The 21,111-nt window shown below is 43.6% G+C and overlaps 1 protein-coding gene across 2 annotated transcripts in view; it reads left to right on the top strand.

Annotated features, from left to right (window-relative positions):
* The first annotated feature begins 1,583 nt into the window (after positions 1-1,583).
* The window catches only part of daam2 (dishevelled associated activator of morphogenesis 2), a 101,727-nt gene continuing 82,199 nt past the window's right edge, over positions 1,584-21,111 (top strand). Inside the window, exon 1 of one of the 2 annotated variants that reach the window (XM_034575520.1) lies at positions 1,584-1,784. The gene's annotated coding sequence lies outside the window, so the exon portion shown is untranslated. The remainder of the gene's footprint in view (positions 1,785-21,111) is intronic. The other variant, XM_034575519.1, reaches the window with a different exon arrangement.

Genomic DNA, 21,111 nt, shown 5'->3' on the forward strand with positions numbered 1-21,111 from the left:
CGTTAACATGTTTAACTGGCAGACATCAGTCTTACAATCTGTGGCCCCATTACGTTTACAGCAGAAGTCTCCTGGGTGGGAATGATTCTGTACCTTTGATTGTGACGGGTTCAGTTCAGGCCACCAAACTCTCTCCTGCAACACTCAACGTCCTGTTTACTGACCTTCGGCAAAGCAATTTCTTGCTGAGGAATTATCTCGCACACTCATGCCCCAAACATCACAGCAGGGCTTGTTTCACTCTCAAACACATGTGATTAGTATTGATGTCCATGTTTGAGCCCAGGTCAAAGTGGATGCCCAGAATTTGCAATTAATGAAGGATTATGGGCTGCGGAGAGATCAAAACACAGCCAGTCATACTGTTTCTTCATATTTCAGAGGATTAAATGCTAAGCAGCTGGGCCTTCCAGACCTTCACTTTATGTTTGAGAAAACTTTATTGGACCTTATTTCAGAGGCAAACATGAAACCTGCAGTTCATTTAACCTGATGAAACTAAATTAAACTAAAACTAAAAGTAAACACTAAATACTCAAATATATATTCATGGCTGTAGCAGGATTTGTGGCCATTATTTGACATGGTTGTTTACTGTGATATTACAATAGTGATCAAAAATACATTGCAAAATAATATTCTGCCCTATAGGGAGCTTTTACTGCACTGGAGTTGGTTTAATCATTAGCAATGAAAGGGGCAAGATAACCCTCGGAAACCAGGGGTCGGGGTACAGGGTAGGGGGAAGGGGTGAAATGGGATTGGGCCTTAGTCTGTTAGTTAACAAAAACTACTGAACTGATGAAACTGGTGGAAGGAGATGGTATGGGTGAGGGAAAAACCCAATCATTTTGGTGTGGCTCCAGATCAGGTGGCAAATCCAGGAATATTCTTTCCACATTCTTTATCATTGCAATATAGATTATAACAATAACATTTTCATTGATTTCTCTCAGAATAATTCATGAAGAGTAATGAAAAAAATGTCATAAAAGGGGACTGTTGGGACTTAGTAAGAGAATGAGCTCTATTCTAGTTGTTTTTTCCGTTTGTGTCTGGATTTATTTGTAGACTGGATTTTGCAAACAGATAGTTGGATGGATGGATGGATACATAGATAGATAGATAGATAGATAGATAGATAGATAGATAGATAGATAGTTGGATGGATGGATGGATACATAGATAGATGGATAGATAGATAAATAGTTGGATGGATGGATGGATACATATATAGATGGATAGATAGATAGATACATAGATAGATGGATAGATAGATAGATGATAGATAGATAGTTGGATGGATGGATGGATACATATATAGATGGATAGATAGATGGATACATAGATAGAGAGATAAATAGATCAATAGATATAAAAAAATATATATTTCTACGATAACAACTATCATGAAATGGGGCCTGTCATATCTGAGGTATATATGATTCTGATTGTAGTGTGGTCAACCTCACCTCACCAGGCAGACACACACCCACACACACATACACACACACACGCACACGCACAGTGCACGGTGAGTGAGTGCGGTAGCTTTAAGAGTGGAGGCGTGGTGCTGCTGTTGTGACCGACTTGTCAGTTCCTCCTCTCTCTCCCTATCACTCAGCTGAATGAACAGCCTCGCGCAGCCACCGAGGGCCATCGGCTCTGTTTATCCACCGACTCCGTCAACGTTCGCCTGGTGACAGCGACAAGGGATTATTATTATTACCACCGCCGTCATCCCCGCCGCGCGCCGAGCTGTTTCTCTGTGACGAAGCTGGGAGGTGAGTCCACCGTGTGTCCGCAGCGGATCGGATCAGGAGTGAGCGGTGGCGTGTGATGGTGCTCACCAGGTTTCTCCTTCAGCAAACCGTGGATGGGGAGGGAGGCACCGACTGGATGTTCTAACCCTGAAATTAGACAGAATAGAACTATTAATCATCGAAATGAATGTAAGGGCTGCTGGTGTCGGCTGCCTTTTGATAATGGTCAATTTAAAAATAACACATTTTAGGGCGAAACTGTGATTAGTGTGGCTACTGCGTTCCCCCCCTCAGCGAGCCAATTAACAGCCAGCACCTGAGATGAAGTGCTCTGAACGTGTTCACATCAAAGGAGGAAATGATCCGGGACTCAGTATCATCTAATATAACGTGTTATTCACCGACATTTCATCCATATGAGGGGATTTAAATGCGGCTCTGCGCATGTCTGTGTGCCTCCGTCTGTGATGTGGATTCGACGCTTGATGACAAGGGAAATCTAGGTTTTAGTTGTTCGCATTAGTATTTTTAAGATGTTGCCGGACCGTGTTCAGCCCTTCACATGCTGCGCAATGCATTTGACCTCGGTGCTGGGCTGAAGGAAAAGACAGTAATTCCTGTAGTTGTCCAAAGAGGGCGCTGCGTCCCCTCCACAGCCCTGTCTTCAGTGGCTGCTTCACGCACACTGCAAAAAAACGAGAGAAGGGAAAAGCTCTGTAGTCTTACAATTAAAGTCTTTTTCTAATCAAGTCAAAGTTTTTTCAGTTGTATTGAGCTGCTGTTGAAATAGTTTCTCCTGTTTCCATGTTTTTTTTTTAGTTGAAGTTAAAACAATAGATTTGTGAAAAAAAATTGCAGAATCATATTGCATCAATCAATTGGATATGTGTAATTGTATGATCTCTTTGTGTATATGTTCATGTTTACACAATATTACAAATAAAATGTACACATGTGTAGTTTATAATGCTGTTGCTCAGGAGGTAGATTGGGTCGTCCAGAAGCCATTATAAGTTGGTGTGATCCCAGTCTCCCCAGTTTCACTTTCTGAAATGTCCTCGGGCAAAACCCCAAAGTGCCCCTGACGGCTGTGCCGGCCGTGTGTGTGATAGAGAAAGTGCTGCACATTGATGCCCTGTGTGATGGATTGAATGGCAAAAGCTGTGCTGTTAAGTGCTTGAAATGGTCATCAAGACTAGAAAAGTGCTCTAAAAATACAAACTCTTACCGTATTAGCACAATATGAGAATAAACTACCCATGATGGTTGATACTTCTTGCAGTGGGCAGATATTCCTATTCTCTTGTGCTAAATCATGCTGGAACAAATTTTCATGTTGTGCTTTACATCCAGTCATCAACATGTCAAAAGTCTTTTCTCTGTGTAACAGTAGAGCACGTCTCTTCACAACTCTGCTGTCTAAACACCAGAGAAGAATGTGGAAAGTGCTGCCTGGTGAAGGCTGAGCTCTCACGTCAGTTTCCCAAATTGTTCTGTTCCACATAAAACACAATATTCTGCATTTCTAATCAGGAGAATTGAGGTAAATGCTTGTAGTCTTCAGGCATCCATAGCTCTTAAAACCCACGCTGCTGGGAAGGCATCAAGAGCTATTTAGCTCAACATCTGGCAGGGATGCGGTATTAGGTCCTCTTGGCCAGTTGTTGAGGCTTTACAAGCACAGCACCATGCTAAGCACAAAATCATCCCCTCCTCCTCACCCACACAGCTTTGCCCAAAGGAGGACTCCGCATCTGCTACATTCCTCCTACTGGATCAAGACTGTGCTGCTTGGGAGCATCAAGTAAAGCCACAGTGATCCTGGACTATTTGGCCGCGGTCCAGAGAAATAAGAAAAAATAAAAGCGACGATTATGGGTGATAGGAATGGAATAGAAATGACACTTTAATCATGCTAATCCATTGGGAGTAAGTGGCTTGCAGGATTTGTCCATGTAAGGCCGCTGGGGGAATTTTGAACAATGTGTAATGCACATACTTTACATGCTGCCCACTGAACCCCAGACTGGTGTTAATGGATGTCAGCGTTAGATGGATTTATTGAAAAGCCCCCCCACTATAGTCAGCTGTATGTCTCTAAGCAGAGCTGCACTCCACTGAGCTTTTAATACGCTTTAAGCTTTTTCACAGACTCAGCTTCTAGCATGTAAAATCATAAATATAAAACAGTGTTATTTGTCTGTTTACTCTCAAGTCTGACCAGAGCAGCTGCTCCAGCAATTTGGCTGGAGTATCTTTAGGCCCCCTGTTTTGACTATAGAGCATAATCCTTGTCCAGCTACCTGTGTGTTTTCAGAGGGGAGGGGGATAAAAAAAATATGTCTGGTATCCAAGAGCAACAAGGCCACTGGGCTGAGGTGTTCGGCTCCTGGCCGTGGCCCTGCTGACTGGGCGGAAGGTAAAGAACTGCTGGTTGTGTGCCTGTGGGCGGAAGGATGACTGGAAACCCTGCTCAGCTCAGGGTGGCTGCGTGTGTGAGACCAGGTAGCTGAGTGGCCACACATGGTTTTGGTCTGTGCCCAGTCAAAGCTTTAAGAGGGGTTGCCAGCAGGGGGAAAGACGGGAGCCATTGTTCTTGACCAGTCACCGAGGTAGAAGTTTACTGACTTCCAGCAAGTTCAGATGTTTTGGTTGGCAGAGGCCTCTGCCTGCTGGGGCCACAAGGTGAGAATGCTGTGGGCAGTACTGGGCAGTACTGGGGCCGGCCGGAGGCATATGTTTGCTGCAGGGAAGACATGTTGCTCAGTTTTTCTTTTGTGCAGCCTTTATTGTTAATGCATATCTGCAGCCAAGTCACTGATTCTGTGTATGATTTGCCAGAGGCTCTTTGGATACAGATTTACATTGTATGTGGTCCAAATGTGACTTTTAAAACCATACCCAAGTAATCATCACATCGTCTTGACACCACAGTGTGCAGCACTCGCACCCTTACAGTTCACCTAATAACGTTCCAAGTCAATGGCTTTGTCCCAGGCTCACCTAATAAAACGTGCTTAGTTTGCCAGCTGCTGGCTCTTCTGTTTCTTCTTCCTTCTTCTCTGAAGCCATCACTAACACGCAGAGTGGCCACAGCACAGGCACACCGCCTCCTGCCTGTCTCCGCTGCAGCCCACTCTTCCCTTCGTGCGGTGGATAGGCAGGCAGCGTGCTGACTTACTGTATCTGTGCAGGGCTTCTGGCACAGAGCGAAGGCGTCTGGGAGTAATTAGCTGTGTGAGGGTATAATCCTATACCAGACACAGTGTTGCATCTGTTAAAAGTCCCCCTCCTCCTCCTCGCATCCCAGTCCTCAGTCACAAGTGGTCACGCAGCACTTTAATAGCACTTTCATTTATGAGTACGGTATGTCAAAAGAAGTGAAACCAGTGTGGTGTGCATATTTGTTTTTGCAGCAGGAGGCAACTGTATTTTTACACCATGAATTGCACTTATGCTGTGTGCATATGCAGAGCCATATCTCAGAAAAGAAAGGTTTAAAATGGAACATAAACAGTGTGTTTACTGCTGCCTGTCGTACTCTGGAACTATAAACTGTACATGTGCACAGAAGCACCCTTAAAACTGCAAGGATAGTTAGGGGCTCATCCAATGCCCGAAAAGAGTCACTGTGAAACAACTTGGATCATAAACTTGATTTATATATTTGAATAACTTGCTTTTTCTAGAAGAATGGAAAGGTTTTAAAGTTTGGACGCTAAAGTTGGAAAATACACAAAGATCTTAATACTGCACCGCATGTTCTCTTCTCTGTAACATTCCTGGAGAGTATGATATGGTTGATTTTATGGGGACGTGGTTAAAGACAGAGTTGGCCATGCTTGTTTCAGGTTTAGTCAAAATACCTCCAACATTGAACATTTATTCTATTTTGTCCGAAAGTAAAAAAATATTTATAATGAAATTTTTCTAACCCCGTACAGTGGCCTGAAGTCAGCTTCTGTAGAGCACGTCCTGTCTACAGGTGTTCATTGAGCAGGAGTTGCTGATGAGTGGTTGCAGAAGGTTCTGCTTGGTTTCTTCGATATAGACGTGAGGTTGTTGTCTGCTGTGAAGAACCTGAGTTGGAGAGGAAGTGCAGCGTGGCAGGAATGCCCAGGTTTCCTGGAAACCATTTGCATCACATCAGCATGGGCTTTACCCAGGTGTGAAGAAGTCAGTGATATAATCTGAGTGTACATGTGCTGGCACCTCATCCTAGTAATCTGAATATCTGCAAGGTTTTTATTTTTTCTCTGCCGTTTCACGTAGCTCTTGCATCGTACGCTGTGGCCATAGGATGTGTGGTGTGGGCAACACGTTGGCAGAGCAGCAGCAGCAGCGTTGGAGCTCCATTTGTGTTGACACAGGACGCATTCAGACACAGCATTGAGTTGTAGGTCACCTGCTGCGGAAGCAATTACGGATGTATACTTTGAGTAAAATGTCAACCGTTGCTTGGCCTGTGTCGACCTCTGGACAGATGGATAGAAGCATAAACTTTCATGAGACGAACGACCCCTAGTGGTAGCACACTATGTTAGTGTGGTGATTGTACAGTACAAGACATTTTGCATTCATCCACCATCCCTCCTTCTTTTTCCTCCTCTTCAATATGTCCCTGTTATCGAATTTCCTCTCACCACACACGCACTGTTTAAAAAAACCACACAGTCATTCGGTTAATTAACATCTCATAGACCTCAGATACTTAATCATAGAATAGACACCTCAAGTTCAGTTTTGTACAATATATCATTGTTAAGTGGGCTTTGACTGGCTCCATGCCATTGTAGTGTTTTTGGAAACAGTAGCTCAGTGCCTTCCTGATTAGGCTTGCGTGTTTCCACCACTGGTATGAATTAGGAAGTGATTTCACCATGCTTTGTTCTCATTCTATTAGGGAAGCTGGTGGTGTTTGCATTGTGTGTGTATGATGACTGGTTGATTGGTTCTTCAGTCATATCAGGGACCAACACACAGTGAGCAGATGCAAGTTTACCTCTTTAATGTCTTGAGGAATTATTTCCCCATCACTGCAAGTGATTGTCGCACGGGGGGGGGGGGTTAATGGAGGTTGAGAGTATCACAATGTCTTCACCTCCTGACAGCTCGCTCCCCCTACATCACCCTGCTTTCCCCCAATCTTGTCCCTTTTACCCTCGTCCCTCCTCTAACCTCCAGACATCTAACTCAATGCAATGGTTGTTTCAGCCCCACGTTTCCATGTAGTCACAGGCAATTAGCTCCTGTCAAAATAGGCTGCAGGATGGAGGGTTGGGACTCGGGCATCCAAACCCCTTACTCTTGCCCCCTACACTTGGCCAGTATTACCCTGAGCTACCGAGAAAAGGCCAGATAGATTTTTGTTAATAGATGGAAGGGAAAGGGAAAGAGGGGGTGCACTTGGGACTTGGGAGTGTGCTACCTCGCCGAGCACAAAGCGGCTCTTTCACTTGGGATGTTGAGCGCATATGGAATCGTTTATCAAATCTCCAGTGCGTCAGTCCCCTGTGTTCTCTCGGCTGCAGGTTTCCCCCTCACCTCCGCATCTCAGATTCACTTTGCTTCTGACTTAATGTTGGAAAGCTGCACCTGGAGATGTTCCTCCGTCAGTCCTCGCTCAACGGCACTCCTCAAACCATAAATAAACCTTGAGGTCTACTCATTTAAGTACCCTTGAAAATGTCTGTCAATTTCTTAGATGTTCTGTTTGGACCTTGTGGCCTGTCTACACCATTCCAGTGGACATGACTGACCACTGTGACTGAACCTCAAATTACCAGCTAGACACGTCTATGTAGGTAGATCATTCCCTGGTGATGCCTGTAGTCACAGTGGGCCAGTTGAGTTTGCTCTGGCTTCACTGATTCTCTCACCACGGGACAGTTGGCATTCATTGCATTTAGTGCTTTGAAGGTTATGTGACCTTTATTCAAAAGCTGTATTTACTAGAGTCTGCTTGCCATTCACTGAATGAATTACAGAAATTATAGGAAAACTATTTTAACAGTAAAACAATGCCAGCATGACATCATCTCCAAGGATTGGCCCCTGAACTGCACAGCTGGGTGCAGATAAAGGAGCAGCTCGGATGTTTATTTTTTTCCCCTTCTGCATTCCAGCTTCTTATTTATAATGGCTATGATATCCAGCTTAGAGGGGGTTACTTCTATAAAAGGAAGTTTGAAGACTTTTGCCGACCCACTCGAAAGGAGGCTCACATGCCACATTTTCTCAAGATGTAACCTTTAGATTTCCAGTAGAGGGACATCAATCACACAGCAAAACACTGAGCAATTTTGGCTCGGGTTAAAGACAGTGAAATATGTGATTGAACACTTGACTGCAGACACGGCACAATCCAAACGGGAAGCCATCGGATCCCTCTGTGGGTTTCTGCTTTTGGATCAACCAGGTGTGTTAAAGATTTGAGGGTCCTAGTGTATGAAGTTTTTGGTTTTTCTGTGCTCTAAATTGCCAAAACTCCAACAAGGAATTGTGAAAAGAAGCTGTGTAAAATGTAAAGCCATTTTCAAATATGAAAATGTCTGAAAAATCGGGTCCAGAGTTTGCCTTTCACATATGAAGAACACAGCAGGATATTGTCCGAGTCAGACGTGTTCAGAACAACACAAACTTGTCTGAAACCTTTAGGCGAGGGGTGGCACAGGTTTAGTGCATGCAGGAGGCAGGAATTTACTTAGAAATGCTGCTGCTGAAAGCAGTGTTTATTTTCCTGCTGTATTCTCACATTGGCTCACTGAAAGCAGCCTTATAGATGCAGCTCTGTATCAGACCTATGTTTTTGTTAAGATTAGACTCCACATATCGTTAACTGTGGTGAAAGGTGACCTTTGACCTGCGACCGTACTCAACTGCCCCACTGACCCTCCAGGAAATAGATTTTGTTTACAAAGAGCTCGTCATTATATGCTTTAGATTTAATTATCTTGACATGTTGGGTTGGGCAGCTAATGGCTTTCAATAGCTATGTCTGGAGTCATGGGGCTTTGTTTTGACAAATTTCACCCATCTTCTCTTTAACCTGAGAACTTCTCTTGCTTGCAAACTGAGTAGAATTTGTCCCCATTGCCAAACTGATGACAATTCTTTATCTTGAATTTTTGGTCTCCGAAAGGATCAAGTCCTCAGTAAATTATGCTAACCTCTTCTACACTAACAGTCCAGATGTCCTCTGTGGCCTGACACCCTGTTTAATGCCCAGCAGATGGTATTTGTAGTGGTGGATTGTGCTGAAAACAGATTACCTTAATGAAGTCATTTACCATTGAACTATGTTGGTCTGGTCAAATGATTTGGTGGAGGCCTCCAACAGCCTCCTGGGTTCCTAAAAATTTACTTTAGGTTATTTACAGGGTAAACATGGAAGAATGTTGAGCCCCAACCGGCACCACTTTAAAGAGCAGTGTTTGTCAATAGAGTGCATTCACCATAAGGGGCCTCCTCACAAGAGATGTGGCAACATTTACTTCTTTGGCTGTGTTATTGTAACTATCAGATCTTCCTCCTCTTTCCCTCCCTCCCTCTGTCTCCGTGGTGGACAGGGGTCCCTTTCGCTGCCCTGTGTGACTCTGTTTGTGTGTTTGATTGTGGGAAAGTTTCTCGACTGTCCGTGAGAGTCCCCCGCTCTCTGGAATGGCTTTTCCCTGGGGGCCCTCCAGGCTCATGGAGGCTGAGCACCACCACTGCACTGGGCCCCACCTCTCGTGCCAGCAACCCCTAGTGGTAGCAGAATTCCTCTGCCGTGTCTTTGACTCCCAAAACCACTTGTCTATGCCATTTGTGTCCCTTCTTTAATAGTCTCAATAATACAGTTGATCTTTTCAGAGGAAGGAGATCCTCAGGCTTTTCTGTACACTGATGAAGTCACCTCACACAGGATGAGATTGAGATATGGATCTTGATGCGACACAGACTGTTGAAAATGGGGTGTGTGTTTACTTTAGCTACTGCTGAAAATGTTTCGACGCCAAAGCTGGATATTGAACCTACATACGTAAAGTTTATAACTTTGAGTTTGTTGTTCTGCTTATGAGACTTGTTCTGGTTCAGTACTGTGTCATTCGGCAGAGGAAATTACTTCATTACACTAAGCTGGTGGCTTTGTATATTAGGGTGTGGTTTCCAGTTTTCCCTTTAATGCATTTAGTTGTCACTGCATTGATTTGTCCCCATTTCCACATTTGGATACCAGCAGTTACTGTTTCACATTTGTTTCATGGGATTCCCCTGAAATACAGGTTCTGTGTCATTCCCACAGCACAGTCAACAGTTCAGTATGTGATCCACTTTGTTTTTCACTGTTTCTTTTGTAATCCTGTACTAAATATACAGTAGGACAGGCTTTCTGATAACTAAGCCTCCCAGCACCAAGCAACTGTAATTCATTTAAGTGGTATGACAAATGTGTGTGGTTTACTATTATGGCACACGTTATTATGCTGTAAATTTAATTGAAATAAAAAATTGATAATCTCTGATTTGCTGTGGCTCTTAGCTCTCGTCATTGCAGACCATGTGTAAAAAAAATAATTTATTGGATATCCTTCGAAAAGTTGAACCTCTGTGGTAAACATAGTTGCGAGGCAAAGATCAGGGTAAAGGTATAAAACCATTTCTAAATCTTTAAATTTTCTCTGGAGCACAGTCATTTTGTCATGGAAGAAGTTTGGAACAACCAGGCCCCTCTGTTTCACTGTCTGGTCCAACAGTCCTCTGCAGAAATGGGAGAACTTGCCAAAAGGACAACCATCTGAGCAGCACTGCATCAATCAGGCCTTTATGGTAGATTGCCACTTTGAGTGAAAGGCATATGACAGGGTGCTTGGTGGTTTCCAAATGGCATTTAAAGGAATCTTGAGATCATGAGGAGAAGAAGGATCCTCTGGTCTGATGACAAAAACGGAACTATTTTTAGGGAGCTTTCATCGGAGTCTGATCAGAATTGAGGGAAGGATGAATGTACTCGAATACAGTGAGGTCCTTGAATAAAACCTGCTCCAGCTTGCATGCAACCTGAGACAGTATGACAGTGACTCAAAGCATAGAGCCAAGACAACAGCAGACAGCAGTTCACAAACTCTTCCCATCCAATCTGATCGCATTTAAGTCGATCTGTCAGGAAGAATGGAATAAAGTGCTCGAATCCAGGTGTGCGAAGCTTGCAGAGACTTTACCAGAGAAGAATCGCAGGTGTGCCAAAGTATATCTATTCTATAAACTTCAGTTTTTGATTTTCAATAAATTTGCAAACATTCATAAAAATACATTTTATTTTTTACCATTAAGTGCAAATTTATAGTCAAAATGGCAATTTATCTATTTACAATCACTGTGCAAAAGTGAAGGGGTCTGAATATTCTTAAATATAATTCACCTTGTTTTCACCAGGAATCCATCATAATGTTCTTCTATCCTCACCTGCAGGGTTTGGAAACCATTCGACCATAAATTTGTTTGACCTGAAGAATAAAAAATTGTTTAAAACGTACAGGGTCATACAAAACCTCCCTAGTGATCTTGCTTTGTTTAAAACCAAAGGCCAGTACTAAACAGTAAAACATTTTGTGAGATAAACACCATCATAACTCTTGTCCAGACATTGGGATTACAAAGTTTGGCATCTGTAGCTTCTCTTGCATTTCTTTGCAATCATGTCATGACTTTATGGAGCTCATAAGTAGATCAGAAAGCTGTGACAGGCACTTTTACTGTACTCTGCAGGGCTCTAATGCATCTTCTGAGCTAACGGCCATCTCATTCTGTTTGAGCTCCGAGATGGATGAGTGAGCTGCAGTTAAGGATCCAGGAATGATGACGAACGGTTTTGTCTCTTTGCTATCAAGTGGCTAAACAGACGAACACCATCCGTACAGTGGAGTCGAGCCATAATTCCTTCATCCCTTGCAACTTCTTTTCAAAAACTCCCTTTTCACAGAGTGACAGACCGCATGTTGGCAACAACTAAAGCATTCAGTGGTCGTATGAATAGGGGTCTGTCCCTGGAGAGGCTTGTTGAAATGGGGCCTTTTGCTTTTATCCCTCCGGAGAGGCAGATTGATCTTGCGCAGGTTTGCACTGGCAGTGAACTTCAAATGGACTGTTGAAAGGCGAGGCGTTTATTTGTGCTACATTATAAACTGTGTCCCTTTTTCCAGATTTAGCCTCTGTTAATGCTCTCCATCATAAGTAAGCTCTACCAGCCCCCCTCTTCTCCTCTCTATGTCTGTTATTCTTACATTCAACTTCAACAGTAGCCCCAACTTTCCCTCTTGACCTGCTCTTTTGGTGTTTTCCTGTGTGCATGCCACGATCAATACTGATGTGAAACACAGGTACTCATGTAGAGTCAAGCTTTCCTTTGGAGAGGGGGTGGGGAGGAAGCCTGCTAAAATAGTCGTCATCCTCCTCCGACATGAGCTCCATCACTCCCTCGTGGCGTATATCACATGTGGACACCAGGTGACTCCCTTTGTGCTGTTCCCTTGGTTACCAAAATACTGCCCGGCTTCCGATCCTCCTCCTCCTCTTCATCCTCCTTCGCATCGTACGGTAGCCTCTTGGAGCACTGTGCTGTTTTCCTTCTCCTTCAGCTTGTATAAACCAGAAGACTATCTGCCATCAGCATTCAGGAAGTGTGGGGGTAAACAAATCACAGAAGCCAGCAGGAGAAACCCAGATGACCCCAGCATTTCCTAGCAACCATGGAGAGCAGGTTATTTTTGGATAGTGTCGTCTGCATTGTGTTTATGAGGATTATTTATTTTTGTGTGTTAGAGAAGACTTGCTTGTGCAAAATGTGAGATTGCATTGTTTGGAAAAATCAAGCAAGGCCTCTTTCTTTTAATTTTAAACACCATATAATCACTAACTCGACTCCAATTGTGCTTTTGACTAATTTGACTAATTAGTCATTGAGTTTGATGTAGCACTTATGTGCTGGGGTTTGTACGGTGCTGCAGTGGTCAGCAATGTCTCCTCAAAGCAAGGTTTCTGGTTCAAATCCCAGATTGGCAGGGGTCCTCCCCTGTTTGCATGTTCTCCCAATGGAACTTTCTCTGGGAACTCCAGCTTCCTTGGGGTTAGGTTAATTGACCATAAGTGTGAGCGTGAAGGGTTTTGTTTCTGTATGTTGGCCCCGACCAGGTGTACCCCGACTCTTGGCTAATGTAAGTTGGAATTGACTCCAGCTACCCTCAAAGGATAAACGGTTTAGAGAATTGAGAGAAGAACTAATGTGCTTTTTGCACCGGTTTCTGTGACCTGTATTTACATTACTGTTGTTAAAAGTTAATGGTGTATTTTCCTTTTTAAGACAGTTCTCAAGAGGAAATGACAGAAATACAGAAACAAGAATCTCTGCACAATATCCGTTTGCACGTGTGCTGATAGGTCCCCAGCCTGTCAGCAATGGAGTGATGGAGAGAGAAACTAAAGGCCATTGACCTGTGCACCAAATCATCTGACTCTTTCAGGCACACGCTGAATGCAGGGAATGACATCCTCATTGTCTTCAAAAGCCCCTTTTCATGCCGTATCAGAGCCCTCAGGCAGTGATCCATCTCAGAAATGGCTTCTTAATGTCCCGTCTACCTCCATCATCACAGTTCACCCCCTCCTTCCCTACCCCCTACTGTCCCATTGTCCAGCAGCCAGAGGAATTAGCTGTGCCATGTAGGAGACCGATCATCAGGGGAAGGGGAACAACAACACAGTGGCAGAGTGTAACCATGCTCTTGACCACATCTACACAAGCAGCAGGGGGTGGATTAGAGGTATTAGACAGAGAGACTGGACCCTTGGTGCAGACATTAATGCTGCTATCAACTGATGCACACTTCACCGTCCACCCACCCCCAACCATAAAATCCCTAAAATGCACAATTAACTGCTTGAGTGATCTGGGCTATTACACTCGCATGAGATCAGCTTTATTATGGACAGTATGGAAGTTATTTAATTATTTGTTTTTTATAGTGGTTCTGGAATGTCAGGAGGCAGAGGATGTGACAGAAGTTAATTTGTTTATATCAAAGGCCTTGGTGAAATATTGGGGGAATAATGACTCAAATCCAATTAGTCAATGAGAATTAAATGAGATTTTCCATAAGACTCAAGTGGGTATGCTTATGCGTGCTCCTGTTAAGTCAATTAAAAGACAAAGCTTGGACTTAAGCAGCACAGTATCCCCATGATTGAGAGCAAACACAGGGAAAGAATGATGCAGCTCCAAATACAAAGATGAAAACATGAGGTTAATATATTTCAAAGTGTCTTGTATGAATCATTTTCCTTTAAATAAAAAAATCGCTTTTTCAAAAATTACACCAGGTCTGTTTCTAAAACTGCCTCAGCTTCTTCTCTCTCTCTCTCACTCTCTTGGATCGCCACCACTCTTGCACTGCGCCCCGATTCGCTGCCAGGTTACCTTGGCGACAGGCCGCAGTACATAAACCGGGCGATGCTCGGGGAGAGCTGTGCCGCGAGGCAGGAAATCTTGTGCATTCTTTATCTCTCACCCTTTGGATGGCGCTCCCGCAGTTCCTCAGTAGGGCGCAGGAGCCACATAAGCAAGAGGGAGCCGTATTTTTCTATCCGGTCCATTTTTCCACCTTTTCAGCCAGAGATAAACAAAAGCGTTGAGGTCTGTGAGCAACCCACACAAGTGTTGGTTCGAAAAATGAAAAGAGGAAAGAAGTAGAAATATGGAGCAGTACACTGAGATCCAATGAATTTCAATGAATTTTCTCAACATTGGCTGAATCATCTGCAGAAATCTGACGTCTTACATTGTTCTAAGACAATAACTCACTGTTACATGAACACACATCCTCCACTTCCTCAAGTCTGACACTGGTTTCCCACTGGTGTCAGACGTTTGAACCCCAGTATGAATGCATACACTCACGTTTAGAACACATGAATGAAAAGGGTCACACACACACACACACACACACACACACACCCTACCCGTCATTACCTTGCCTTCCTGACATTCCATCCAGGATCCTGAGGAAGAGGAAAATCGCTGTTCTGAGCAGAGGCCCGGCCTATGAAAGAACGGAGGAAGCAAAGAAACCCCTGCTGTGATTCATTTGTGTCTTGCATAGATTTGAACTCACACGTACGTCGCAAACTCACTTAGAGCCCAGTTGACAAAGTATTAAAACAGATGCCGGTCATAAATCTGTCTCATGCTTTTGGCCACTGGTCAGCAATGTGCAGTACATTTCCCAGACTTATCTTCGCCTCCTTTTTCTCATTAGATTTCACTTCTTCTTAAAATCTTCAAAAGTAATGCCGTATCAACTGTCAGAGCTTCTACTGTAGTGTATTTTTAGCTGCGGTGTTGGAGTTTGGATGAACAGTTGCAGACACCTCTCCAGCTCGGCTTTGCTTTCCTTTTCATCACAGTTGCCTCAGATGAAAGTAGAACACTAGGCCAAGGCCGAGTAAGCCGGTTTGTCTCCCCTGAAGGAACAGTTCCACTCAAAAGCAGAGGCTGCTGACGGCAGAAGACCATCGAGTTGCTTTTGAGTCCTTGTTCCTGTTCTTCATCGATCCGCTCCCTCCTTCCTTCCAATCAATGCTCATGGTTATTGAAATGGCTGCTTTGAGCGGTGTATAAAAGGAAGACATGGGGGTTATGAAGCAAGGTCAGTGAGTTCTACACTTCATATCACACCATACATCTTGGAGGGCGGGTGCGTTAACTGACTGCGTGCACCACAGTGACCATTGTGGTCATAATAATGCCAGCTCTCACTACAGCTCTTTCGGTCTCGGGAGGTAAAAAAAAAAATGTCAGACTCATTGTTCTACGAAGGAAATTAAGATGCAGGGAGAGGAAAAGCAACAGGAGGGGAAAAAAATTTGCTGACCCACATTTTTGTTGCAGCGTGCAATGGGACAACAATTTAGAGGCCCAACCTGACCATTTAACTTAAATAGCATGTAATCGAAACAATGTGTGTTGATTGCGCGTCGCCAGAGCAGATGTGATTAAGCCAGATTTGTACTACGGAGGTCAAGGCTTTATTTCTTTTTTTTTTTCCCGGGCAGGTTTTCATCCTGTTTAGGATTTACAAATGGGACAGCTGCTCATAGTGTGACAGCGTTTCTTCGCCCTTAACCTGCACTCGTATTTCTGCACCGCTCCGCATTTTTGAAGCATGGGTAAGGAAACATCTGCACTGCATTTAAATGAATACAGTATATAGTGACTACATGATGTCTGTAGGATTGGCTTGGACGATGCTGGATGCTACACATGAATGCAGTTAAAACGTCCTTGAGGATACAGTGCTCACTGAGGTCAGCAGAGGTTGTACTATGAGTACTCCTGATCCAATACAAATATGTGTGTGTTTGTGTTCTAGTTGTGAGGACCACATTAACGCAGAGCTAAAACTGAAGACGTGTTGTTACTCCTTAAGGGCCTTTTAGACTGGGGTATGTTGCGTAAAGTGTGGTCTGACCACGTCTGAAGTCAAAAAAGTGTTAGGAGCCGTCCCGGCCTAATTCGCAACAGCACAGATTTATGCATTTGGCAAGTCACAAATATGTTGATGCCAAATGCATCAGTGAAACGTTCACAGAGTACTTACTTTCTGCCAAAATATCCGATCTTCCAATACATTATCCACATGTAGTTGCTACGGCAGTATTTAAGCTTTTAATGTTCATGTCTAGGCTCTAAAAGCACGTGGTTAATGTTTGGGAAAGGCTGTGGTCTGGTTTGATACAGAAAAAGTTCTTAATGTCTTCATACTCATGTTTATTCACAATCCTTACCTAACCTCAACCAGACTGCTTTTGTTGCCGTACAACCACAGAAGAACAGTAAAACAGCAAAGGTGGATGCCTTGTGTAATGTACTGGTACAGCACACATGAAAGTGTTGAAACATGATCCATAAAGTCCAGTCACAGATTAATTTGATGAAAGGATTATCAGAGGCCAAAACACTGGGTAAGGTCTTGCATCTCTCACTGAAAGGATTTTAAACACACGCTGAGCTACTGGTCTGTCTGAAAGCAGCTTAGCTTTTTCAAGAGACAAAGGATCGGCCACTGGTTTACAGGAATAATATTAGTCAGTGGAAAGTATGTAGTGTAGCGAGTATGTGTTAGAGAGGTAAGATTTTAGTTAATGAGCATTAGCATTACCTCACTGAGGAGAGACGTGTTTGTGAGCTTGGTTCCACAAGCTTTATAGGTGTTTTTTTTGCAGCAGAAAATGCTGAGAGAATGAAGTATGCAGGAGCGGCCTGTCAGTGTGTGTGTCATCGAGAGGCCAGATGCATTTCAGCGGCACGTGTGCCTGCCGCTCCAGGAGCCTGCCCTGGGCTCAGCTGGATTTAATCAACACCATCATTTACCCCTCTTGTGGGTAATCAGCGCACAATGGCCGCCCTCAGCAGTGCTCCCCTCCACCTCTGCCGGCCCGGCACGACTCCACACAGCATGGAGCTATATATATTCACACTGTCACTCAGAGCACACACGGGTGATGATGATACATGTGTGCTCCCACAGTCACATCATTCACTCACTCACTCACTGGCACATAAACAGAAACCTCACAGAACGTTGAAGCAAATGAAATGTTAATACAAAATTTGAACAACTCATGTTAATTTTCATAGTTTGCCTATTAACTATCAGTCATAATGACAATATCCTTGCAAAAATATTTGCTTATTCATTTGGAGGTAAAAGTAAAGGTGTATTTAACAGAAAAACTGTGCACAACTAAACTGCAATGGATCTTTTGGCGATAATTGCACCATTTCAAATAAGTTTAACTCAAACTCTCGTGAGAGAGTATCAACTGTCAATCTTGACGTTTCACCTCGTTATTATAGTATCTAACAAATAATTAAAACAAACTTAATGGAAGTATTAGCAGTTTAACAAACATCAGTGTGATTAGAACTACCTAAATTGACAGAAACCATATTTGAGAAAAAAATATTTTGTGTTTTCTTTGACTTTTTAGTTTGGGCCATATCTCATCCACTAACATGGAGGAGGTAGGGTTTATAACCTATATGCTTTGGATTCACTTTTTGGGAGCAGTCATGTCGTCCATCTAATAGTAGTATCCAGTATCTAATAGTACTAGTTGTTCTTCTAATGTTTTATCTACATACGGTTTAGTGAGTTAAACAGTGCAGAACAGGAGCAGATGTGAAGGACAGGTTGTTCTGCAGCTGTGATACGTCTTTGTGCACTCTGAGATAGATGGGAAAGAATGAATGGAAAAATTAAGATCGGGTTCTTATCAATTATTGGGTGTAATCTCCCCTCACTAAGTGTGTCTACATATGTTCTTGCAGCTTCCTGCAGACAGAGCGGAGTGTTGCTTATCAGCATCTCAAGGACCCTTCAGTTCCTCTCAAGCTACCGAGGGGGCATGTTGACCCAGCGGACAGCAGCATAGTCCATGGAACTGTCTACTGTAGTATAACTTTTTAGGGAGCCCCCCTCTCAGCTGGGGAACAGGATGTGGAGATACTTAACTTAGGGTGATGGTAAATCAGTGTAACAGCATGTCTGTATCTTCCCACCAAATAAGAGGCAGCTGGACACACAAACAAACTCGCTGTGTGGTTGGACGGGACACGAGGCATGTGTGCTTAGCGATGCTGTCGGGTCAAAGGTCGACTGTTACCTTGGTGTTGCTTAAATTAGCAGTATGTCCCTGTTGCTGTCAGAATTGGTGCATGCTGCTTACAACGTTAAGGACTTGCTAACCACTGGATTTTGTTTTGGAATGAGCAGCGGCTCTGGACAGACTGTTCTGACCCACTGTTGAGATAAACAGGAAGCGTTTGTTATTATTCTGTCATCTCTGGAGAGCTCATAAGACAGATTCAGTGCATTTCAGTGCAACACCCAGCGAGGTCATCATTCCAAGCATTGCATGTACCAAGAAAGAGAAATAGAGGGATTAAGTTTGATATATATTTTCAGCAGCGGAGCTCAGAGTAAAGTGTGGCTTTAGCTCGGGCGGTTGCACCCATTATGGTCGAGCTGGAGCACAGCATCTGTGAGCAAAATTGGTGGTCTATTTTTAGAGAATCCACTTCCTCTGGTTTGTGATAAAAATCTTTTGAAAGAGGACAGAATAGTTTTTTTTTTTGTTACACTGGTTTCAAAGGTTAGCTTGCCTTTTGCTGGCACAGCCTTTATAAATACATAATTACAACTCTGTTTTGTTTATTTCTGCACATCATGACATCAGCTAATCCTCGTAGCTCCATGGGCACGGCCTATCATTACCTGATCAAAAATCAGAGCGCATGTTTGAAGCTGTAATTAGGGAGCAGTGGTGAGCAGCGAATACACCCCCAGATGACCGCCACCATCAGTCTAAGGTTACATGACCTTGGCTGTTCAGACAGAACCGTCTGTGTCCAATGGAGCCACTGGGTTCAAAGAGTTCCCCAACCATAGCAAGAGGTCAAGGGTCAAGACAAAGGGCCATAGGGCCATGGATGCAGACACGCACCTGTTCAAAGCGGGGCCTCCTTTAGCACAACAGATGACTCCCAGATGTTTTCATAGAGACACCAAGACCGCCATGACCGTGTGTGTGTGGTGTCATGATACAAGTAGAGTGTACCCCCTGCAACTGCACTGTTTAGAATGGGACTTAACCTTTCAATCACACTTCCCTGACACACTCCACCATGCATGGGCATGTGCAATGCTTCTGAGGGACGTAAAAGTTTGATTTACATTGTTATGAATGGATTTTAAGAAGGTACATTCTTACACCTGGAAAAAGCTCAGCTGGAGAACTCGGTCTGGGGTTGAGTCTGTGTTCGCCAAAGACAGATCTCGCTGTGAAAAGTCAGTCCAGGTGCTTTTGAGCAGTTTCTTTTGAATGGCAGGATAGAAGTGGTGATAAATTGTACTGTCAGCTGTACAGCTGAAGTTGCACTCTGTGGAGAGCAGTCCCCATGTCGTCAGTGTAATAACAACTGGAATATATAGACCTCGCTTTTGAATGGGAGCGTTTGGGAAAAGAGCAATGCCCTTCTTTTTCAGTTTTCTTTTTTTCCCCAGGAGTATTCTCTGTCAGTCTCTGTTCTCCCTTTTACAGTTTATACACCTGGACTCACTGTAGCCTAAAAACAGAGCTGAGAAGTGACGTATTGTACTGCAAGCATGGTTTTCATCTAGGCTCTTTTCTTTACTTTGCATTTCCTATTTCTAAAATCCGAAGGTGTCTGTTCTCAGGGCAAAGCTGAGCGTTTGCTAAGTTATTCTGACATTATTCAAAGTCCAAATAGTGACAGCGTTAATGCCCAAAGATCAAGGCCATTACATCATTGGTCAACATGATGAAGCTGTCGTGAGTCAGTCAGCAGAAAGTTGGACCATTGTCCAAACATGACAGCATTTAGATGGCACATATCCAGGCAGACAGCAGAGGTACTGTGGGAGCAGGCTGCTGGGTGACCTCTGACCCTGCCCAGTCTGCCTTGAGGACAAAAGGACCATTCAGATACCCAGTACTTTTGCGACACACCCCAAAAGCTCTTCCCACTCAGCACAAATGACTGGTAATCCTGTTAAAGCACTTGTTTATGAAAACGCTGTTGGGTTGATGCATATTTGTAATAGAAGAGAGGAAAGAGGAATAGTTATTGAAGTAATAGTGGATTCTATAAGTAGAACGTAGAAATTATAAGGCAAGTGAGTAAATAGGAGACTGGAAGGAATGTCCCGATAAGAACTAGATTTATGGTTCATGGCTTTACTGTCATTGGGTTATTTTTCTGCTGCACGCCTCTGCACCCCACTATCATGATATGTAGCTAACATACAATTAGAGCATGTATAAAAAAATATGCTGTCAAGAGTTCAGGCTTTGTATGGTGGTGGTGTTTTTCTCAGTGGCAATTTATCTCTGTGCGGGCGTGAAAGAAATGCTTGTGTGCAAAGTGCTGTCACAAGGAATTCCTCGCTTAAACAAAACAAACTTAAATGGGAGCTGCCTGGTCAAAAGAAACCCCTAAATAATACAGTATGGAACAACATGTCGTGAAACATGACTGTTTGCCATGTTAGCTCTGGCAGCTGCCAGTTCCGAGGAGGACCTCTCTTCAGTCACAACACTGGAAAGACGGATTCAGATGCCAATATCTGGAGTTTTAAACCCTTCTTTACGGCCTCTCCTCCAGCTGTTTGTCTGTCTGTTATCACGTCCACTGTATATGAGAGGTCTAAAGGAGAAAGTGTTCTTCATGAACCTGAAGGAGACCACCTTGGGTGTCCCACTTCTTCTGGTCCAGTATTCCATTCACCTTTTG

This window comes from Hippoglossus hippoglossus, chromosome 22, assembly GCF_009819705.1.
Source record: "Hippoglossus hippoglossus isolate fHipHip1 chromosome 22, fHipHip1.pri, whole genome shotgun sequence".
NCBI lineage: Eukaryota > Metazoa > Chordata > Actinopteri > Pleuronectiformes > Pleuronectidae > Hippoglossus > Hippoglossus hippoglossus.